General features: G+C 44.7%; 1 pseudogene; it reads left to right on the forward strand.

Annotated features, from left to right (window-relative positions):
- Positions 1-4,600: 4,600 nt before the first annotated feature.
- LOC136626519 (serine/threonine-protein phosphatase 4 catalytic subunit-like) overlaps positions 4,601-21,133 on the forward strand; it is a 93,999-nt pseudogene continuing 77,466 nt past the window's right edge.

Below are 21,133 nucleotides of genomic sequence, written 5' to 3' on the forward strand. Positions count from 1 at the left end.
AGTTTTGCACCTGCTGTAGGCTACTATGGCATTTTTGCTGCACAAAACAGAGCTCTATCTTTCTGCGATGTGCGATTTTTTATCTCCCATGTTTCCCTATGGAGGCTTCTTTTTATCGCATCACAGCGCTACAAACGTGTTGCGATGCAACGCGATTTTAAGATTACAAAGTCCCATTTACTTTTGCAATAAAAAATTGCACGAGGTTATTCTCCCAAAAAAGCAGCGCTGACGCTCACAAATTGCAGTGAATAAAGATGCGATTTTGCAGCGATTTCCTCGCGGCAAAATCGTGATCGCCGTGTGGAATTAGCCACAGTTAGACCTGCAGATTTTGGTGTGGAATTCCACAACTGCGGATTTGGCTGTCCTGCGGTGTTTCCAGTGGTCCCTTGTGACTCATCAGCAGCAGCAGTTCTAGGGTGGTCTCCCATCTGCACTTGGGGTTCTGCTTTCCTGCTCTCTTCTAAGAGCAAGAAAGGGGAATCCCTGCAGCTGAACAGCTGCGTCTTAGGACAAAACCGAATAGACCCTATTGACTGTAATGGGGTCTGTTCACTTTCCACTCAGCTTCCCGAATTTTAGCCAGAAGAGAAAGCATTGCATGTAGCACTTTTTTTTGGTATTTTGTGCTGGATCTGCGACGGAACCTCCGACCAGAAGTTCCACCGCAGATGTGAAAGCGACCATCAACTTGTGCATGCTAGGTATTTGGATTCCTCATATCTATCAGGTAGTTTTGTGCCTTACTTTGGCTCCATGAACACTATTCATATTTATTGCCTTTGGCTGTGGCCACTGCAGCAGTATTACACGGCGGCCTTTCAGATGGCTGTGTAATAGAAGGATGGCTCCAGAACAGGGAGCACTCGTACAGACAGTGACTGTCTTTAGGAGACATTAAATATATGGCAGCCGTGTGCATTAGCCCTCAGTCCAGTAATATCAGCATCAGATATACTGGAAATGGTCACCAAAATAAATGACATTTTCTGCTATTCTGTAAAAACACACTCACATCTTGGACCTTGGACCATTAAGACCATTGTAGCAGACTATCTTATATCATACGTCATATGATTATTGATTTACATTTCAGTCATACTGATAGGTCCGACGCACTCCATGAACTGAAGCTAGGTATGTAGAGAAGCAGGTGGGTTGGCATCAGTGATATATACCATAATCATTCTTGCTGGTGTTATGGATAGAGATTCATTAAGATATATCAGGAAATATCAATCTTTTCATGCAAAAACTTCAGAAAATGATCATAACTGCATTACTATAACTCTCTTGCCTATTACAGAAACAGAACTCCCTGATAACATGATGATACACAACGTTGAACAGCTATAGTTTAGGTTATAGTTGCAAGACAAAATTAGTGAACATTGTGTCTTTGCATCAAGTACTAATGATTGTGCTTGTCTGTAATTGGGAATTAGATAACAATCTAACTAAGCTAATAACACAGTTGTGTCTTTCATGTCTTATTAAAGGGACCCGGTCGGCATCTATGAGTCCCATTAACTACAGTTATGGGCTCATAAGAGCTGAGGCACTGAGGGATGTGACTCACATACTCTGCTTCCTCCCTGTTTTCCTGCTGTCCACCCTCAAAGCCGCTGCTCATTGTATACAGCGGACTACTAATGCAAGTGCTCATAATGACAGAACTAGGCATACGTGGTCTGCTGTATACAAGGAGTGGTGGCTTTATGGGCGGATAGTGGGGGCATGGGGAGGAAGGGGAGTATGGCCGCCTGCACACGGCAGAGCTGGATTCCACATGCAGGAGCCCGCAGTACAATTCGACCCTGGCAACAGCAATGTCCATGCATACCTGTCTTTCTTTCACTTCATCTGTACTGCGGATGGTCCGCAAGGCTCGCCGTTGTACATGCACACAGATTTTTTTTTAATTTTTTAAACCCCTAGTGATGACGCTGAATCAGCGCCCTTTCCGCAATGTCAAATGCGGAACAGCCACGGGTTGGACGACTTCCATTGGTTTCCGCTCATGTGCAGGAAGAATCACTTTTCTATAGCATGCTATGGAAGGTATTTGCTGCGGAACCCCAAAGCGGATTCCGCAATGCAAAACCGCCCGTGTGAAGGTGGGCTATGAGTGACATTTTTGGACTTGGCACCCCAGCGCTTATGAGCCCATAACTTGAGTTTATGGGGCTTCTATAAGTTGACATAGTATCTTTAAGCATATTGAGTAAACATGCACAGTGCAAGGAGAAAAAGTAAGTGAACCTCAGTCTTAGGGCGCCTTCAGACGACTGTATATCGGCCAGGAGCATCCCTCTCTGCAGGGTGATGAGACTGGAAGAGCCAGGAGCAGTGCACTGAGCTCCCGCCCCCCTCTCCGCCCCTCACCGCCCCTCACTACTATTTGCAATGGGAGGGGTGGAGCTAAGTTTCTGAACCTAGCCCCGCCCCCTCCCATTGCAAATGGGGTGTATGTGCATTTTGCATTTATTTATTTATTTATTTATTTTTAACATGTAAATGTCATCCAGAAGTAATCTGTTTTTCATGTGCATGAAAAAAATGGAAGGTTGCCCAATTGATGAAATTTAAAACTCCCATTGAAGTCATTGGGCATGTGAAAGAAACGGAATGCACTTGCATGCCATTTTTTTTTCACACACTCATTGACTTCAATGGGTGATTCTCGTCCGAGAATTGTAACGGATTAGGACATGCTGCGAAATAATATATTTCTGAGGTCTTCTGACAGGTGTTTGTATCCAGGCATAGTTCTTACTAAGGCCTTATTCACAAAAGCGTTTTATTGGGGCTATCGATAAAACGCCAACGGAAAATCATGACCATCTGTAGCATTGGATTCCAATGCATTCATTTAGATGGTCGATCTTCCGGCACGCAAAATTGTCTGGAAGGAAATGATAGCACATACGCTGCCGATTCCGTCTGGCCGCATTTCTACATGTGGCCGGAAAAGTATGTCTTGTTCCATCTTTTTGTTGGAATACGCAGGAAGTTCCCATAGACTCCTATGGGAGCCTATGAGAGCCATCAGAAAAGGGAAGGGGGAAGGACTTTAGCAGCGGCTCACATTGTTAAAGCCCCTCCCCCTCACCTTGCTGGCAGCTCCCATTGGCTGGGGAGGGAGGGGGAGGGAATTTAGCATGGCAAGCACTGCTAAAGTCCCTCCCCCTCCCTTTGCCAGCAGCTCCCCAAGGCTTCTATGGGAGCTTCTATTGCCGCGATCAGCTGCCAAGGGGAGGGTGAGTGAGCAAGAGAGACTTTAGCATGCTAAGGTCTTTCTTCCATGGAATTCCAGGCTGTGGCGTATATATACACCGCACCGAACAGTGTGAACGAGCAAGAAAATGAAAGATTCAGCCACGACATATCATTCATGTGATTTTGGGCTGTGACTTTCGGCCGTGATGCAGACGGCCAAAAATCGCATTGCCCGTGTGAAAGAGCCCTCACTAATCAACGGTTTGTCAGTAATCATGCTTTGTGTGCCTTTATGTAATGGGCAAAGCACCTGTGAAACCTTCACTTCCTGTTACGTTTATTAGTTTAGTTTGACATTTTGTCTATAATTGTAACTTGGATAACAATCAAACCATATTTAGTAGTTTATGACAGAAATCCAGGTAAGTTCAAAGGTGTCAATTACTTTTTATATAATGTTGCATTTACACAGGACGAGCTGTCGGGTAACTGATGCTCGACACTGGTCCCAGCGGGGCTTTCTCCAGTGCTGTTACACAGGAGCGAGTGTCATGGGCATCGCTCACAATGCTACTGGAATGGAGGTGGAGCGGTCCCGGCTGCCTGCATTCACAGTAAGCAGACTCATAGTTCATTTTCCTGCATGTAGAAGCTGAATGTTTCTTTTAGTCGCCGCATGCATTCACACAGGAAGATTATCATTCAGTTACTCGCGGGAGTGCGGGAATCTGAATGATTCTGAGCAATAATCGTAATGTAGTCTCAATCCACTTTAGGCATCATTCACACAGGCGCTGTTTTCACGCATTATAGGCGCGGGAAAAGATCGTGGCTATACTGTACTTAAAATCGCTTAAATGGGTGAATTCCAGCTATATTAATTAGCCTGTTCACATGATCGGAGGTGCGTGGTATCCAGCTCCTATAGGAGTCTATGGAAAGCACGCACCAAAGATAAGTCCTATCTTTTCTCACACCACGAACCTTAGATGCGAGTTTGCAGCCGCAGGTCCTATCTTTGATTGGTGCCAGCTTTTGCACGTCTAATATTTCTTTATGTGGACGCTTCTATAGGAAACCATTGGTTCTATTTAGACGCAATTTTTTATGCACTTATAATGCATGAAAACAGCATTCATGTGAACGAGGCCTTACACAAACATTAGTTTTAGGCAGCGTCATCTGGCATTATTCATGACTAAAGGAACTAGGTAATGTGTTACAAAGATCCTTGCTTTTTATATTTAAGGACTCTATAGGGACCGGGTCTGTTCCACTGGATTGATGCACAGCCAATGAGGTACCAATATTCAAAAAGGAGTTAAAAAGTAAACCTGGAAACTACAGGCCGGTAAGTCTAACTTCTATTGTGGGTAAAATGTTGGAAGGGTTTCTAAGAGATGCTATCCTCGAGGACCTCCGTATGACTCCGTATCAGCATGGGTTTATGAGGAGTCGCTCCTATCAAACCAACCTGATCAGCTTTTATGAGGAGGTAAGTTGTAGACTGGACCAGGAAGAGTCCCTGAGGATACAAGGCGTTTTCATGGGAAAACAGCCTCCCATCACTTCAAGGATGCAGAGAACCTCCGCCACAGCTGTCATTGTTCCTCCCATTGTTTTGAATTGGGGATCTCGCTTTGCCTGCACCTAGCACGTGGGGCGATGCTGCCACAGGCCCCAATGAAATGGGTGGTGCAATGCAAAGGCACGCCAAAAGATAGGAAATGCTACAATTTGTTTCCCGCATCGCATCGCTGTGCCATGCGGGAAAATATCGCCCATGTGTATTGACCCCATTCAAAAGAATGGGATTCATATTTGTGCGTCTCACAGTGCACAAATCTTGCGTGATTTTAAAGTCCGTATGAAGTCAGCCTTATTGTTTCCTAGCTTGCTCGAACAAAGGATTTCTCGCTCTGTGTAAAAGCACTTTTACATTTATTATATGGAGTTTCACTCCACATTTATTGCCAAGTCCATTGTATGGACTCTTATCAGTTACTTTGTTTACTTGCACATTTTCTAGGGATATAATTGAGATACAGGAGTGATGCTCGTGGTGTTACATTGTAGTCTGCATCTAGTCACAGTGTACACTCACAACTCCTATGGGTTTTGTTCCAGAGGGGAAATGAAAGTCAAACATGTTCCGTGTTCATTACAAAGGCAGAGCGCATTATGCAATACACCCATAGCCACGCCTAATAGCTATTAGTAATAGCATGTAGAAAGTGATGTAGCTGAAGTTGCATTACCTTCATTGAACTCTTCTGATTTGTGCCCTGTAGAAAAGAACTGTACATTGTGAGAACACAACACGTTTTGGGCTTTTGTATTTATGAGGCTCTTACTAGTAGGGAAGGTGTAAAGTGTTTAAATGTTTAAAGGCCCTTTTACATGAAACGATTATCCTTCACAAAATCATTTAAACGGGGAAAAGCAAACTTTAATTGGTCTGTGTAAACGCAGCCAATGATCGAACAATAAATCGTTCACTTCTCTTTTGTTCATTTTATGCAGCATAAGAATCATCATTGGCTCGTTCACTGATCGCTTAGTTTTAATACCGGTCGTTCTGCCCTTCTCATTCGCTGTATAAGTGAATTTGAATGGTTTCTCGCTTGAACGAGCCAACAATGTATAACAGCTTATTCAGATGACCCCCTTCAGATCTTTTCTCCTTCACCAGCTTTTCAAACTTTGCTCCAGAACACAGGAGTTTGAAAGTAACCGAGCGTAGATAGGTGCTGCATATATAAGGCCAAAGGCCAGATTCACAAGGGCGTTTTTGTGCGTGTATTTGCGCACACCAGATTTGCGCATGCAATACAGTGAATATAATGCATCAATTTCAATGGACTCATTTACATGCGCATTTAGGTTGCACAAAAAACCCCGCAGCATGCTCTATAGAGCCATAGTGTTTTATCTTCCTGGAGTAAAGCTAATTTGAATAAAAGTGATGTAACATTGTCTACATTTTTTTAAAAAAGCTTCATCTTTAGAGCTTAAACAGATATACTCACCACTACGGACCGTTTAAGTGCATGAACCGTTTTTTTTTTAAATTATTCAAACTGCGCACTAATGTGCGTGAGTTTGAAAAGAAAAGAGGCGAGAAAATAGGTCCTGCCCTATCTTTTTCGCATGTAGGAAAACTATGTGCGGGAAAAATAGGGCAAGTCCAATCTTTTCACATTCGTAGTGTTAACGGGCGAGAATCCCGATAGTGAAGATGAAACAATTGAAATCAATGGTTTCGTTCCGTCCCATTTTGCAGCTGTAATTTTCACGGCCACAAAACGGCACAAAATCATGCGCCTGAGTTTAAGGCATCATGTCCACCCGGAAAATCAGGCCCGCCGCGGATTCTATATGTAGAATCCGTAGCCGGTCCCTCCTGCCCCGCGGACATGATGCCTAAAAATAAGAATAAACTCACCTCTCCGAGCGATGCGTGTCTCCCCTTCTTTGCAGCTGGATCTTCTTTCTTCGGCCCGGTGGATGTGCTCGGCACACCGTCAGCATGCCGCGCACATGTGCTAGGCACATCCGCCGGGCCGAAGAAAGAAGATCCGGTCGCGAAGAAGGGAAGAACTGCATAGCCCGGAGCAGGTGAGTTTAATTCTGGTACGGGTCCCCTGCGGATCCGGACGGCTTCCATAGGCTTCAATAGAAGCCTGCGAGAGCCGTCACCGCAGGAGACCCGCACCTAAATGGCGCATGTCGATTTTTTTTTTCCCGCACGCGGATCCGTGCCTGATGGGAAAAATGACATCTGCAGGTATTTAACTACCTGCAGGTGTCCAATGCATCCCTATGGGGCGCGGATCCGCGTGCGGGAGAACCGCTGCGGATTTAAAGCACATGGACATGAGGCCTAAAACATTTTTAAAATGTATCTGTGCTTTCTGAAAACTTTTGACATGTGCGACCAAGGGGGTTTCGGGTAAACTCCCAGAGAATAGCTGTGACTTGGTCGTGGCTCTTCTTTGTTCACGCGATTTAGTGGTCCGATAACTGCAATTTTTTTTACCGCGGCTATTGAAGCGCGAAAATGCCATTCATTGAAAGAGGCCTAAATCTGTAGCAACCGGTTTCCAAGAAAGTGTTTACTAGGCGCTTCTGCAAGACCTAAAGTCCTGTGTCTTGGACCACCTATTTCAGGGATACTTCATCCGTGGCAGTTTAAGCTCTGCTGGAACCCAATTTTGTTTAGTCTGTAGCCAAAGCATAATGCATTATATACAAATCTAATGTAATATACTCAGAACATGGTAAGTTATCCTTTCATTATTTTCAGGCTGCAACACAAAGTACCATGAATATTGTGAAAGCACCCAATTATATTAATGTATGATCCAAGTGAAGTAAATGTATTTGTACTTGAGCTTGGAAATGGAAACTAATCAGGACTTATGTTCACCATGCAGAGATTATTGTATTTCTCTATTATTTATTCCTAGACATTGGAGCTTTCAAAATTACCCAGAACCACTTCTCACCTCAGTTTGTACTTATTATATTCCGAATACCCTGATTAACTTTGAATCATGACATTAAGGAGTTGGTCCCTTTTTCAACTTTCATGACCTGTCAATTGGACATTGTAACTGAGAATGAGGGAATGCTTAATGAGAATGTGTGTAAGTGGGTAAGTAACTGGTCAGTGATGGAAAGCAGAGGGGGGTTATAAATGGCGCATACTCTGATTGGGTCACTGTTACTAGTGGGGTACCACAGGGGGCAGTACTGGGTCCTGTTCTTCTTAATATATTTATTGATGACCTGGTAGAAGGATTGTGCAGTAAATATCAATATTTGCAGATGATGCAAAACTATGTAACGAAATTAACACAACAGAGGATAGAATGTGGTTGCAAACTGATCTGGGTAAATTAGGGGATTGGGAAGAAAAGTGGCCAATGAGGTTTATCACTGATTAATATAAGATTATGTACTTAGGCAGAGGAAATACATGTCATCATTACACACTAAATGGGAAACCACTGGGAAACACTGACATGGAGAAGGACTTGGGGATTTTAGGTAATTGTAAGCTTAACTGGAGCAACCATTGTCAGGCAGCTGCTGCCAAGGCAAATAGGATCATGGGGGGCATCAAAACAGGTCTAGGGGTGCATGATGAGTACATTGTTCTACTTCTACAAATCACTGGTCAGACCACACATGAAATATAGTCATATACAGTTTTGGGCATCGATATTCAAGAAGGACATATCAGAGCTTAATCGGGTACAAAGACAGGCAACTAAAGTAATAAACGGAATGGGCGGACTACAATACCCAGAGAGGTTATCAAAATAGGAATTATGTAGTTTAGAAAAAAGATGGCTCAGGGGCAACCAAATAACTATGCATAACTATATCAGGGGACAATACAGAGATCTCTTCCATCATCTATTTATACCCTGGACTGCTACTGTAACAAGGGGTTGCCCTCTACATATAGAGGAAAGAAGTTTTCTACACCGACGTAGAAGGGGGTTCTTTACTGTAAGAGCAGTAAGACTGTGGAACTCTCTGCCTGAGAACGTGGTGTTGGCGACTTCGATAAAAAGAGTACAAGAGGGGCCTGGACGCCTTTCTTGAGTGATACAATATTACCATTTATAACGTCAGAAGGGTGGGTGATCTGGGGATTGCCAGATTGGATTCGGGAAGGAATTTCTTTTCCCTTAAATAGGGAGGATTGGTTTCAACCTCATTAGTTTTTTTTTTTTCTTCCTTCTTCTGGATCAACATTGGGGGTTAATAAGGTGAACTAGATGGACATTTTTTCAACCTTACATACTATGGTACTATGAATTGGCTACAGGCTTTATAGGTAACAATCAAATGCTGGTCTCAGGGAGTACAATGGGCTCACTTTGGCTAAATTAGAGTTAATATGGAAGATGGAGCACCCGATACAGATCTTGATGGATAGGGGGTCCAAGGAGCAGCTGCAGGCCAGTTACGTTGGGAGAACTTTATTACAGAAGTCAGCATGCAGGCGGTGCTAGCGCCTTTGTCGTCATCATGCAGCAGCGTCTCTTCTAATTTAAACACCCCCCTTTGCTTCCTTTTTAGCGCAATCAAGAATTGAGCTTGTATAACATTGCATCACGCTTAGCTCATCCAGGCAAGGAGCAGACAGCATCTTCTGTGCCCAGATCCGGTATCAGGTAATAGGGAGTCCTATGCAGGCTCCTGTTTCACAGGAAGTTGATAAAAGCAAAAACAAAATTGCCCAGCAAGCTGACACAAGTGATGATGCCCCGGGATGCCAGCTTAGCCCCTGAGCTGGGGGTAAGGTCAGGGAGATGATGGGATGTATTGCTTTTCTGCAGCCCATGATCAGCCATGGAAACAGCTACTGCCTGAAAGTCTTGTGCAGAATACACAGGCTTGTCTATAGCAGATATGCATTGTGTGACGGAGACTGTACACAGATTACCCACATCTGATTGCAGGGTAACTGTCTCTGTCATTATTGCTGATCTAATTGTATAGATCAAGAGTGATAACAGAGACAGTCACCCTGTAATCAGATCATGTCTTCAGCCTGTAGGGTGGTATCTTCATATATCACCATAGCTGCTCTCACTCTCCTCCTCAGCTTACCCGTTCTCACCCCTCACTCTCCTCCTCAGCCCTCATGTCCTTCTTTCTTATCCTGTTCATCCTTTCTGTCCTGCTCTCAACTTTCTCAGCCTCCACATCCTCATATTATCTTCTCTCATTCTCTTCATCCTGCATGACCTCTGTCATCCTCCTACAGTAATAGACTACGACCAATGCTTTCTCATTTGGGCGGCATAGACAACAGCCGGATACCCAACACAGAAGTACAGAGAGACGTCCGACAGGATGGGAAGAGCAAGAGATAATGAAGTAGATAGACAGGGACATCACAGGACCATATAGAGGGAATAAAAAGATAGCGCTCCATAGTGCAGAGGGACTCCGAACAATAGCCAGGAGGAAATAAAATATGGACTATTGGTACCTCCAATGGTTGTGCTCCGGCACAACACGTATGTAAGCAGAACACTACAGCAGCAGCCAATATCCACGGGCGAGTCAAGAATTCCGTATAGAATAACTAAGAACAGCAATAAGAATGTACAGGTGCGTTGAACAGGAGGACCAAGATCGTCCAAGAAGCCAAGCTTTATTGTAGAAAGGCTACATATTTCTGTGCTGGTCCGGATTACACAATCTGTAAACGTGTCCTTGAGTGCATTTTTATTAGTCCTAAAATTGGGATTATGGCATTTTATGACAAGATACCACATTAAGGGGATGTTTACACAGCTGAACTGCACCACAGGTCAAGGTATGCTGCAGATGTATTTACAGCATGTAATATTTCTTCCAATCTCATGTACATTGCATGTACAGTAAAACATTACGGATTTTCCACAGGCAAATATGCTGCAGAACAACCATAGCGTAACCAAACGGACCTTCCCCACAGGTTGAAATATTCTGCAACAGCATTGTGAAAAAGGCCTTCTGCGGAATATTCATATAATGCTGTTGTGGAATATTCCATCTCGTGTGAACGGTCGCTAATAGACAACGTTAACGTAAACTAGGCGGTCACAAGATTTGCCAAATTTATCACAGTGGGGCACGCTGTGCGACAGAATGGGCGCATCAAGCATGAAGTTAGACACTTTTCTCTTTTTAACCCATTTAGGACCAAGCAATGTAAATATATGGCACTTGGTCCCAGGCTTTAAGCCCAGCCGTATGTAAAATTAGGCTGGGGATTAAAGTCTCCTGCTTCTGTAATAAGTCAGAAGCAGGATGGCTTGTCAGCTGTTAGTCACAGCTGATAACCAGGAGGAGGAGGAGGAAGAAGTGGGTTTTAACCCTTTCTGCCTCCTCCTTTCTTCAGTACACAGCGCTCAATGAGCGATATGTATTAAGAAGTGAAAGTGGAAGTGTTTCTTCCACTATGGGAGCCCGGGGGTCATGTCACTGCCGGGATTCCCTGCTATAGCAGAGCTGCAGGGCCGTATCAGACCCTGATCAGCTTTGCCAGTGACTATTGTCACTACAGGGGGATGTTTTTCACTGTAACTGGGGCTCCAAGGGATGCCCCAGCTACAGTGGGAAAGTATCAAATAAAAAAAATTAAAAAAACATGTGAATGTCCCCCATAGGTCATATATTACATCATTGGGGACATAGATAAAAGATATAGTAAAAAACATAATTACATAAATAAGTAAAAAAGAATAAAATAACAATATAAGGGCTTATTTACACGAGCATATATTGGCCGACGTTTTCACGGCCGGATGATATACGCTTCCACCTGAGCAGTCCCCCCCTTTCCTTCCCCTCACCGGCTCTCTCCTCCCCTCCAAGCGGTTTGCAATGGGAGTGGGTGGGACGGGGGTGGAGCTAAGTTCCCGCCACCTCCCTGCCCCTTGTCCATAGCCACCAATAGGAGTCGGCGGGACAGAGCGGAGCTTAGCCGCGGCTCCATTGACAACAAGCACGCAGCTGTGTTCACGCGTGTTTTTGCTCGCACCTAGGTGCGCACGTATGTACGCACCTAAGTACGCACAAAAACACACTTGTGTGAACCCACCCTTAGGGTGTGCAAAAACACTAGGCTTGAAGAGGTCGATTTGCGCACGTGTTTCTGCATAGTATTATACATTTTGTGCACGCAGGGTCATTACACAAATGTGTACAACACACCCTTCTGTGGATTAAAATGCTAATTAGCCTAATGAGATCCAGATGTGTTCTTTACCCCAACGTTTTGCGCAGTGTTTCGCGCTCATGAAAACTATCCCATTTGAAATGAATGAGTTCTAATCTCTGAGTTTAGTTTGCACAGATTTTGTGTGGGCAAATACCTGTGCAAACACGGTCGTGTAAAAAAGCCCTTAGACCAATATTTTGTGCCAACATTGCAGTAATAAATTTGGTGCAAATTGTGACTCTACTAAGCCACGGCCATTGTCGAGTGTGGCCAGCAGGGTGCAGGAACAATTGATTTCGGACGCGTTCATTTGGCGATTCTGTGTAAAACGAGATGCAACATCGTGCAATGTTGTGGTCATTGTGTCCTGTTGCGTTGCTTTTTCTTAGGTGAATGCACCCTCTTATATTTATTGGGCTTTTATATATAGACAAACATCCTGCTCTATTTGTTGCTTTCATGTGCTGTACATTATGTTTGCATAGACAAGCTGGAGGGAGCTGGAGTTACCCGACACTCGGTACGTGTAGAAGGGCCTTTACCTGCTAGCAGTCTAGCTGAATGCATTGCATGTAGCACAGCTAGTAGCGGCAGGTGTTGGCTTTGTAAGCTGCTCCATCACAGGGGAAATTTACAGGCACCAAACAAATCCAGGATGAGCTCATCCTATTCAATCAGAAACCATAAAACACAGAATCTTGTACTTTAGTGTAGAAAGTGTGCATGAATGTGTGCAGGTAAGTAATGCAAAATAGATTGGAATCCACAGAGACTGAGCGTTATTTAATTGCAAATGTATTCAAGCGTTCCCTGAAAGAATACTTTTTCACAGTGTTAATAATTTAGCAATGGCATCTGTCACCGGCTTAATAATTAGGTGCCTGGTTCTAAAGGGAAAATAAGCAAAAGTAAAAAATGTCATCTATCAGTGAACAGCGGTGATCAGGTGTTTTGGAAATCAAAAGTGGGTTAATGAAATGTAGAAGCTGAATTAAGTTTCTTGACATATCATTAAGTAATGTAGAGGCGGTGGTGCATATGTATGGTTCTCTATTCACTTCTATGGGAGTAAGATAAACAAGGAAGCACACTTGCATGTCTATTTCTAGAACTACCTAAGACTAGAGATGAGCGAGCACCAAAATGCTCGGGTGCTCGTTACTCGAGCCGAACTTTCCGCGATGCTCGAGGTTTCGTTTCGAGTAACGAACCCCATTTAAGTCAATGGGCGATTCGAGCATTTTTGTATATCGCCGATGCTCGCTAAGGTTTTCATTTGTGAAAATCTGGGAAATTCAAGAAAGTGATGGGAACGACACAGAAACGGATAGGGCAGGCGAGGGGCTACATGTTGGGATGCATCTCAAGTTCCCAGGTCCCACTATTAAGCAACAATAGCGGCAAGAGTGGGCCCCCCCTCCCAACAATTTTTACTTCTGAAAAACCCTCATTAGCAAGGCATACCTTAGCTAAGCACCACACTACCTCCAACCAAGCACAATCACTGCCTGCATGACACTCCGCTGCCACTTCTCCTGGGTTACATGCTGCCCAACCCCCCCGCACGACCCAGTGCCAAAAGCGCACACCAAAGTGTCCCTGCGCAGCCTTCAGCTGCCCTCATGCCACACGCTGGCCTCATAGCCACACCACCCTCATGTCTATTTATAAGTGCGTCTGCCATGAGGAGGAACCGGAGGCACACACTGCAGAGGGTTGGCAGGGCCAGGCAGCGACCCTCTTTAAAAGGGGCGGGGCGATAGCCGACAATGTTGTACAGAAGCAATGAGAACTCCAATCCTGTGCCACCTCCGTCAGGAGCTGCAAGCGTGGGCATAGCAATGGGGAATCCATGGACTACCACCAGACGGACCAATGCAAAGGTATTTGCCAAGAATGCTTTCATTGTTGGAGGAGGAGGGGGATGTTTTTGAGGCACTACGTGTCCTCTCCACGTGTCCGTGGTTATATGCACCTTAACAGTAACCGCGTTGGTGGGAAATGGCCTCGCCGCCATCATGTCTTTGGGAAGCCTCCGTTTCCACACCCCAGTGACATAGCATTAGCAGCGGTATAGGCAGAGCCCAGAATTAGTAACATTTCAGCGGTAGCATTAGGGACAGGCCCCAGTAACATATCACTAGCAGCATTATAGGGGGAGCACAGTATTAGTTCCATTTCAGTAGTAGTAGCAGTCCAGACAGGCCCCAGTAACAATTCTGAAGCAGCAGTTTAGGGGGAGCGCAGTCTTAGTTCCATTTCAGTAATAGTAGCACTCAAGACAGGCCCCAGTAACAATTCCGAAGCAGCATTATAGGGGGAGCACAGTATTAGTTCCATTTCAGTAGTAGTAGCAGTCCAGACAGGCCCCAGTAACAATTCCGAAGCGGCAGTATAGGGGGAGCGCAGTCATAGTTCCATTTCAGTAATAGTAGCACTCAAGACAGGCCCCAGTAACAATTCCAAGCAGCAGTATAGGGGGAGCGTAGTCTTAGTTCCATTTCAGTAATAGTAGCACTCAAGACAGGCCCCAGTAACAATTCCGAAGCAGCAGTATAGGGGGAGCACAGTATTAGTTCCATTTCAGTAGTAGTAGCAGTCAAGACAGGCCACAGTAACATTCTTGTTGCAGCAGTTTAGGGAGATAACAGTCTCTTTCACATTTCAGTAGTTGCAGTATAGACAAGGCCCCAGTTACATTTATGTAGCAAAAGTGTAGGCCAACCCCACACACCTTGCTGTACCATGAGTGCAGGCGAAGCCCATAAAAATTATAGTATATTTTTACACTTTTTGGGAAAAAGCCCACTGCCTCTTATATACACTGTATTTCGATTTCCCTGTTGGAGGCTGACTTCGCGTACAGAACGCACAGCAGAGCCAGGAAAAAATTATGCGGCAGGCTGGGTATTAATCACCGACTACTCCCCCCAGCAGAGACGCAGTAAACTGAAGACAGTGACAAGCAGGCCAAATATAGTATATTTTTACACTTTTTGGGAAAAAGACCACTGCCTCTGATATACACTGTATTTCGATTTCCCTGTTGGAGGCTGACTTCGCGTATGGAACGCACAGCAGAGCCAGGAAACAATTATGCGCAAGGCTGGGTATTAATCACCGACTACTCCCCCCAGCAGAGACGCAGTAAACTGAAGACAGTGACAGGCAGGCCAAATATAGTATATTCTTAAACTTTTTGGTAAAAAGCCCACTGCCTCTGATAGACACTGTATTTTGGTTTCCCTGTTGGAGGCTGACTTCGCGTACGGAACGCACAGCAGAGCCAGGAAACAATTATGCGCAAGGCTGGGTATTAATCAGCGACTACTACCCCCAGCAGAGACGCAGTAAACTGAAGACAGTGACAGGCAGGCCAAATATACTATATTTTTACACTTTTTGGGAAAAAGCCCACTGCCTATATAGCCAGTATACCTCTTTCCCTGCCTCACCAGTACTGCCCCTATACTCTGTAAAATGACTGCAGACTGAGGACGCCCGATATACAAAAAAAAAATAATTGTGCAACACTGCTAAAAGCAGCCTCAACAGTACTGCACACGGTCAGATGTGGCCCTAAGAAGGACCGTTGGGGTTCTTGAAGACGAATATAACACCTAACACTCTCCCTATAGCAGCTACAGCAAGACAGCACTTTCCCTGATCTCTGTCAGCATGCATCTGTGGCGAGCCGCGGGCGGGGCAGATTTAAATACTCGGGTGTCATCTGATCTTCCCAGCCACTCACTGCAGGGGGGTGGGATAGGGCTGGAATGTCACAGGAGGAAGTTGTAATGCCTTCCCTGTGTTTCTATTGGCCAGAAAAGTGCGCAAATTTCTCAGGGAAGGAAATGTAATGGAGTCGAGCACTGCGTGGTGTTCGTCTCGAGCAACGAGCATCTCGAACACCCTAATACTCGAACGAGTATCAAGCTCGGACGAGTACGCTCGCTCATCTCTACCTAAGAACAATATAGAGAGAACTGCTTGCATACACAACCTCCACTCCATTCTTTTTCTACCTGGGTGTAGCGGCTGTCACTAAACTTACCAGGTGGGAAGAGAATTTGGGGACCTTACTTTCTTAACCTAAGTCATAGAATGGTAGAATTGGAAGGACGTCCAGGGTCATCGGGTCCAACCCCCTGCACAACGCAGGATCGCTAAATCATCCCAGACAAATGAGAATAGGGCTGATCCCTCTGCACTGTGACAGCCCTTCAGATATTTGTGGACAGCTATTAAAGGGGTTGTCCCGCGCCGAAACGGGTTTGTTTTTTTTTTCAACCCCCCCCCCCCCCCCCGTTCGGCACGAGACAACCCCGATGCAGGGGTTAAAAAAGAACACCGCACAGCGCTTACCTGAATCCCCGCGCTCCGGTGACTTCTTACTTACCTGCTGAAGATGGCCGCCGGGATCTTCTCCCTCGGTGGACCGCAGGGCTTCTGTGCGGTCCATTGCCGATTCCAGCCTCCTGATTGGCTGGAATCGGCACGTGACGGGGCGGAGCTACACGGAGCTACACGGAGCCCCATTGAGAAGATAAGAAGACCCGGACTGCGCAAGCGCGTCTAATTTGGCCATTAGACGGCGAAAATTAGACGGCAACCATGGAGACGAGGACGCTAGGAACGGAGCAGGTAAGTGAAAAACTTTTTATAACTTCTGTATGGCTCATAATTAATGCACAATGTACATTACAAAGTGCATTAATATGGCCATACAGAAGTGTATAACCCCACTTGCTGCCGCGGGACAACCCCTTTAAACTACATTTATTGGCTTAAAAATGATACTTAAGTGACTACCTTTGGATAATTCGTACACGCAACCTATTTTCTTCAGCATTATTTGCATCTTAGCTGCATTGTCCTCTTTACTCTTCATTGACTCTGGACCTAAGCCATGTTTTACACTTCACTTCTTGTTCGGTTTGATGATAGTGTACATTCACAAACTCACCACAATCAGCGCATGGGATATTGTTTCCATTACAACAAGGGTAGAATGATTATTATGTACTACAGTACCAGCAATATAGCCACTCGTCAGGAAATGAAGATTACTGGAGAGCTGCCACACATTTAGCCTGCTTTTAGATGAGCCGATTCTCATGTGAACGACCAAGGGACGTCACTAAGGATGACCGAGCATACTCGATAAGGCAAACTACTCGTCTGTAAAGATTCGGCTGCCGGCGAGGTTGACAGGTGAGTTGCGGCGTTGAGCAGGGGGGAGGGTGAAAGAGATCTGCCCTCCGTTCCTCCCCCTCTCCCCGCCGCTCCCCGCCCCCTGCCGGCACCCGAATCTTTAGAGACAAGCGGGCAGGTACTCAAATAAGGCACTACTCGACCGAGTAGTTTGCCTTAGCGAGTATGCTCGCTCATCTCTAGACGTCACCGCTAGCTCGTTCGCTGTTGTGCAGCCTATTCAAACAGGCAGATACATCGCTGGCTCATTCAAACAAGCATCATTCAGTTCCGTTCAGTTTTTGACATTCGTGTTTAACCCTTTAAGGAAATGGCCTATTTTGGGCTTAAGGACGCAACGATTTTTGACGGATTTTCTTCTCCATTTGCGTGGCGAACTGTAGTTTTTATCGGTGCCACTTTTGGGTACATTTGATTTTTTTTCCACAGCGTTAATCATGCAGCATAAATGACAATACAGTTTTTTCTGCGGGCCGGTACGGTTACAACGATACCAAAATTCTTACATTTTTTTTAGGCTTTTCCACTTTTCTGCAATAAAAACCCCTTTTTTGGAAATCTTTTTTTTCCGCTGCATTCAAAGTCCTGTAACTTTTTTATTTTTTCATGGACGGAGCTCTATGAGGGCTTATTTTTTGTGAGACGAGCTGTGGTTTTTATTGGTACCATTTTGGGGTACATACGGCTTTTTTAATCACTTTTATTGCGCTTTTAGGGAGGCAAAATGCTAAAAATTAGCATTAGCTAAAAATTAGCATTTTGCTTTAGTTTTTAGCGGGTTTTTTTACGTTTTTTTCCGTGCACAGTCAAAAGCATGTGCAGCTTATTGTACGCGTCGTTACGGACGTGACAATACCAAATATGTGGGGTTTTAATTTTTTTTACCCTTTTTTATGCTAATAGGAGAAAAAGCATAAAAAAGGTTTTTTTACTTTTTTCATTTACATTTTTCTTTTTTATTCATTTTTCTTTTCTTTTTTTTAATAAAATTTGTGTCCCTCTGGGGCACTTACAGTATAGCACTGATGATCGCTGTGATAAGGCATGGCAGAGCTACTGCCCTGCCATGCCTTTTCGCTTATACAGCGATCACAGGCTATGGCAATACCGGACGCCATAAACTTACGGCCTGGATCGGGAAGGGATTAAGTGAATATGGAAGACTGAATAAGAGCGCTGTTTAAACCGAACGACTCAACGATGATTTTTATGCCTGCATAAAATTAAGGAAAAGCGAATAGCAAACGATTCTTGTTCGATCTAAACACAAGGCAACGACTGAATGACGAACAATCATCGCTCGCTTTCGCTCAAACGCAATTTTCTTGAATGGTAATTGTTCCATCTGTAATGAGTTTGACTAAGAGATATCCTGAACAGCGGCTTTAATGCTACTATTAATACGCCTTGTGATGTACTGTCACCAATGTCTCAGGTGGCCCAATAGAGTTAATGCTGTCTCCATGATGTCTGGTGCCTAATGGGATTAAGGCACTGCTATAATTTCCCTGGTGGCCCAATTTTGTCTGTGATGTCTGTGCCGGTTTTGTGGGATTTATTCTGCCCGAAATGTTCTTGCTTGTTCATTGGCATTACTTTTCATCCACTGACTCTTTTACACTCTCCACTTCTTGACTTCTCTCTGCAGGTGGTCCGCGCTGTAAGCCATGACCTCTTGTGACCAGCTTCCTGTAATAACTCAAAATCCTCCCGCTGGGGTTCAAGACTAAAAGAGGTGGGCAGTTTATATTACTTTTCATTAAGAGCAATGCCAAAACCCAGACATGTTGTTAATCTTTAGCAGCAAAAACAGAACCTAAATCATGCGGGACCTAGTGGCCCAGGGCAGAAGGACACTTGAGTAAGTAGGGAACAGTGACAAGTAAAAACATGACTAATCCTCAGTAGTTGGCCGACTCATAAATGTGATGTTCTAGTGGATGCAGGATTGATATAAAATATGACAGACGAGCAACCCTTGATTCCTGTTATAAATCTTGTATCAAGGTTTCCATTTGAGAAGGGTTAGAATTAGATAAGGGTTTCAGATAAAGTAATAGATTATCATTGAAATATACCTAAAACTACGGCATCTATAAGCTACGGTGATATTATGCAGACAGGACAGAGTATCTGTGCAAAGACAATATCTGAGCTCCTTCCTAATTTTTAGAGGGGCTCATCATATAGTATATCATTTCTTATGGCTTTTCGATAAATCCCTTATTGGTGTGCCAATGTATTTGTGATGAGTAATCAGTAATTATGAGCCACAGTCATTACATGTAATCTAGTAATACGTCAATTCATGGATTCCTCTCTTCTCCCCAGGTTCTTGGAAAACATACCACCTGCAGTACTTCTCCTTTCGGTTGGTAATTGTAGCTATATATGTGTCATTGCCCTCATTTTACACCTGTAAGGTGCCAAGCGTACTCAGGTTAAGGGTCATAAACACACTACACTTGCCCCTGTGCACAATATGTATTGCTGCATTGCTACATTACATCACAGTGTTACCGACATTGCTGGACATTTGTATAAAGACGTCCTTGTGTTGTCTACACTTTCAAATTGCGTTAACAGTAAATTTCACCCGTTACACTAATATCTGTCATATATAAAGTAAAACTTTCATTAGCATATTTTTAGCACGCAGAGGGAAATATCTTAATCATGTTTCTTCTTAATTTCCCCAATGTATTGGGAGACAGTATTCTTCTATTCATGTAAATGCGCATGGTATTAAGGTGCAGCTAGGGAATTGTTGAGCTGGTGACAGAGTGACTCATATGGGACAAGTCTAGAGCGCTTGACACTTTCTAAAAGGGATAATGACATTCTATTTATCGGGGAAAGTAAACTTAATGTAAAGTCGGTTCTTCTGCCAGAGGAGGTTCAGGGAAAGAACCCAGGTGAAAACTTGGAAATGCTCCTCAAAGAGATATACAGCTCCAACTCTTTTTTTTACCCCTCATGTGCAGCTCCTCTGCACACATTTATTGCTACATTGTTGAATTATTGACACAGGGATAAGGTTCTGGAAATGAATCATCAATGGGATCCTTTGAAGGTTCGGGGAAAGGAATTGAAGATTTTTCCAGATTCCTCACTGGACGTACGGAAGAGGACACAGACATTTACAGAAGAAAAAGATTTTGCTGCGCCCCAATCAGCTCACCCATGCTATGCTTTATCCTACCAAACTGAAAGTCCTCAAAGATGGCCACTCTTAGGCCGGCTTCACACGAGCGTGACGGGCTCCGCCGCGTAATATTCCGCAGTGAAGCCCGTCACGGCGCCCACCAGAGACCCCATACTTACCAGCGGAAGATAGCGTGAAGACGCTTCCCCGCCCACCGCCGTCGCGTCATGTGACACGCCCACCGCGTCACATGACGCGGCCGGCCGTGTCACGTGACGCGCCGGCCGCGTCATATGACGCGCCGGCCGTGTCATATGACGTGCGGCGGTAGGCGGGGAAGCGTTTTTTCACGCTATCTTCCGCTGGTTGCAGCGGGAGATAGCGTGAACGGACGGCTTCCATTGACTGCAATGGAAGCCGTCAGCACGTACACCCGCGGCAAATAGAACATGCTGCGGGTGAGGACGGGAGATTTCACGGTGCGTAATTCCGCGGTGGAATTACGCATCGTGAGCATTGTGCTATTAGGTTCAATAGAACCTAATAGCAGGGGGCAACGCAGCGGATTTTTGCCGCGAATTTACGCGGCGTAAATCCGTTCGTGGGAAGGAGGCCTTACTTTCTTGAGAAGCCGGAGTATGCGATTGCATGGCTGAAACAGCATTAAACTATATTTTTGGTACATTTAGTGTTTTTGCTTGAGCTAACCTGATGTTGTCTTTCTCTCTTTCCTCCCCCTGTTGCCGCTGGGTTCTCTGAGGATAAGCGACTGTGGTAGTTGGGTGTTTCATTTCTTTCACTTTGGCTAGGGTTTGCTG

This window comes from Eleutherodactylus coqui, chromosome 4 (genome assembly GCF_035609145.1).
Source record: "Eleutherodactylus coqui strain aEleCoq1 chromosome 4, aEleCoq1.hap1, whole genome shotgun sequence".
NCBI lineage: Eukaryota > Metazoa > Chordata > Amphibia > Anura > Eleutherodactylidae > Eleutherodactylus > Eleutherodactylus coqui.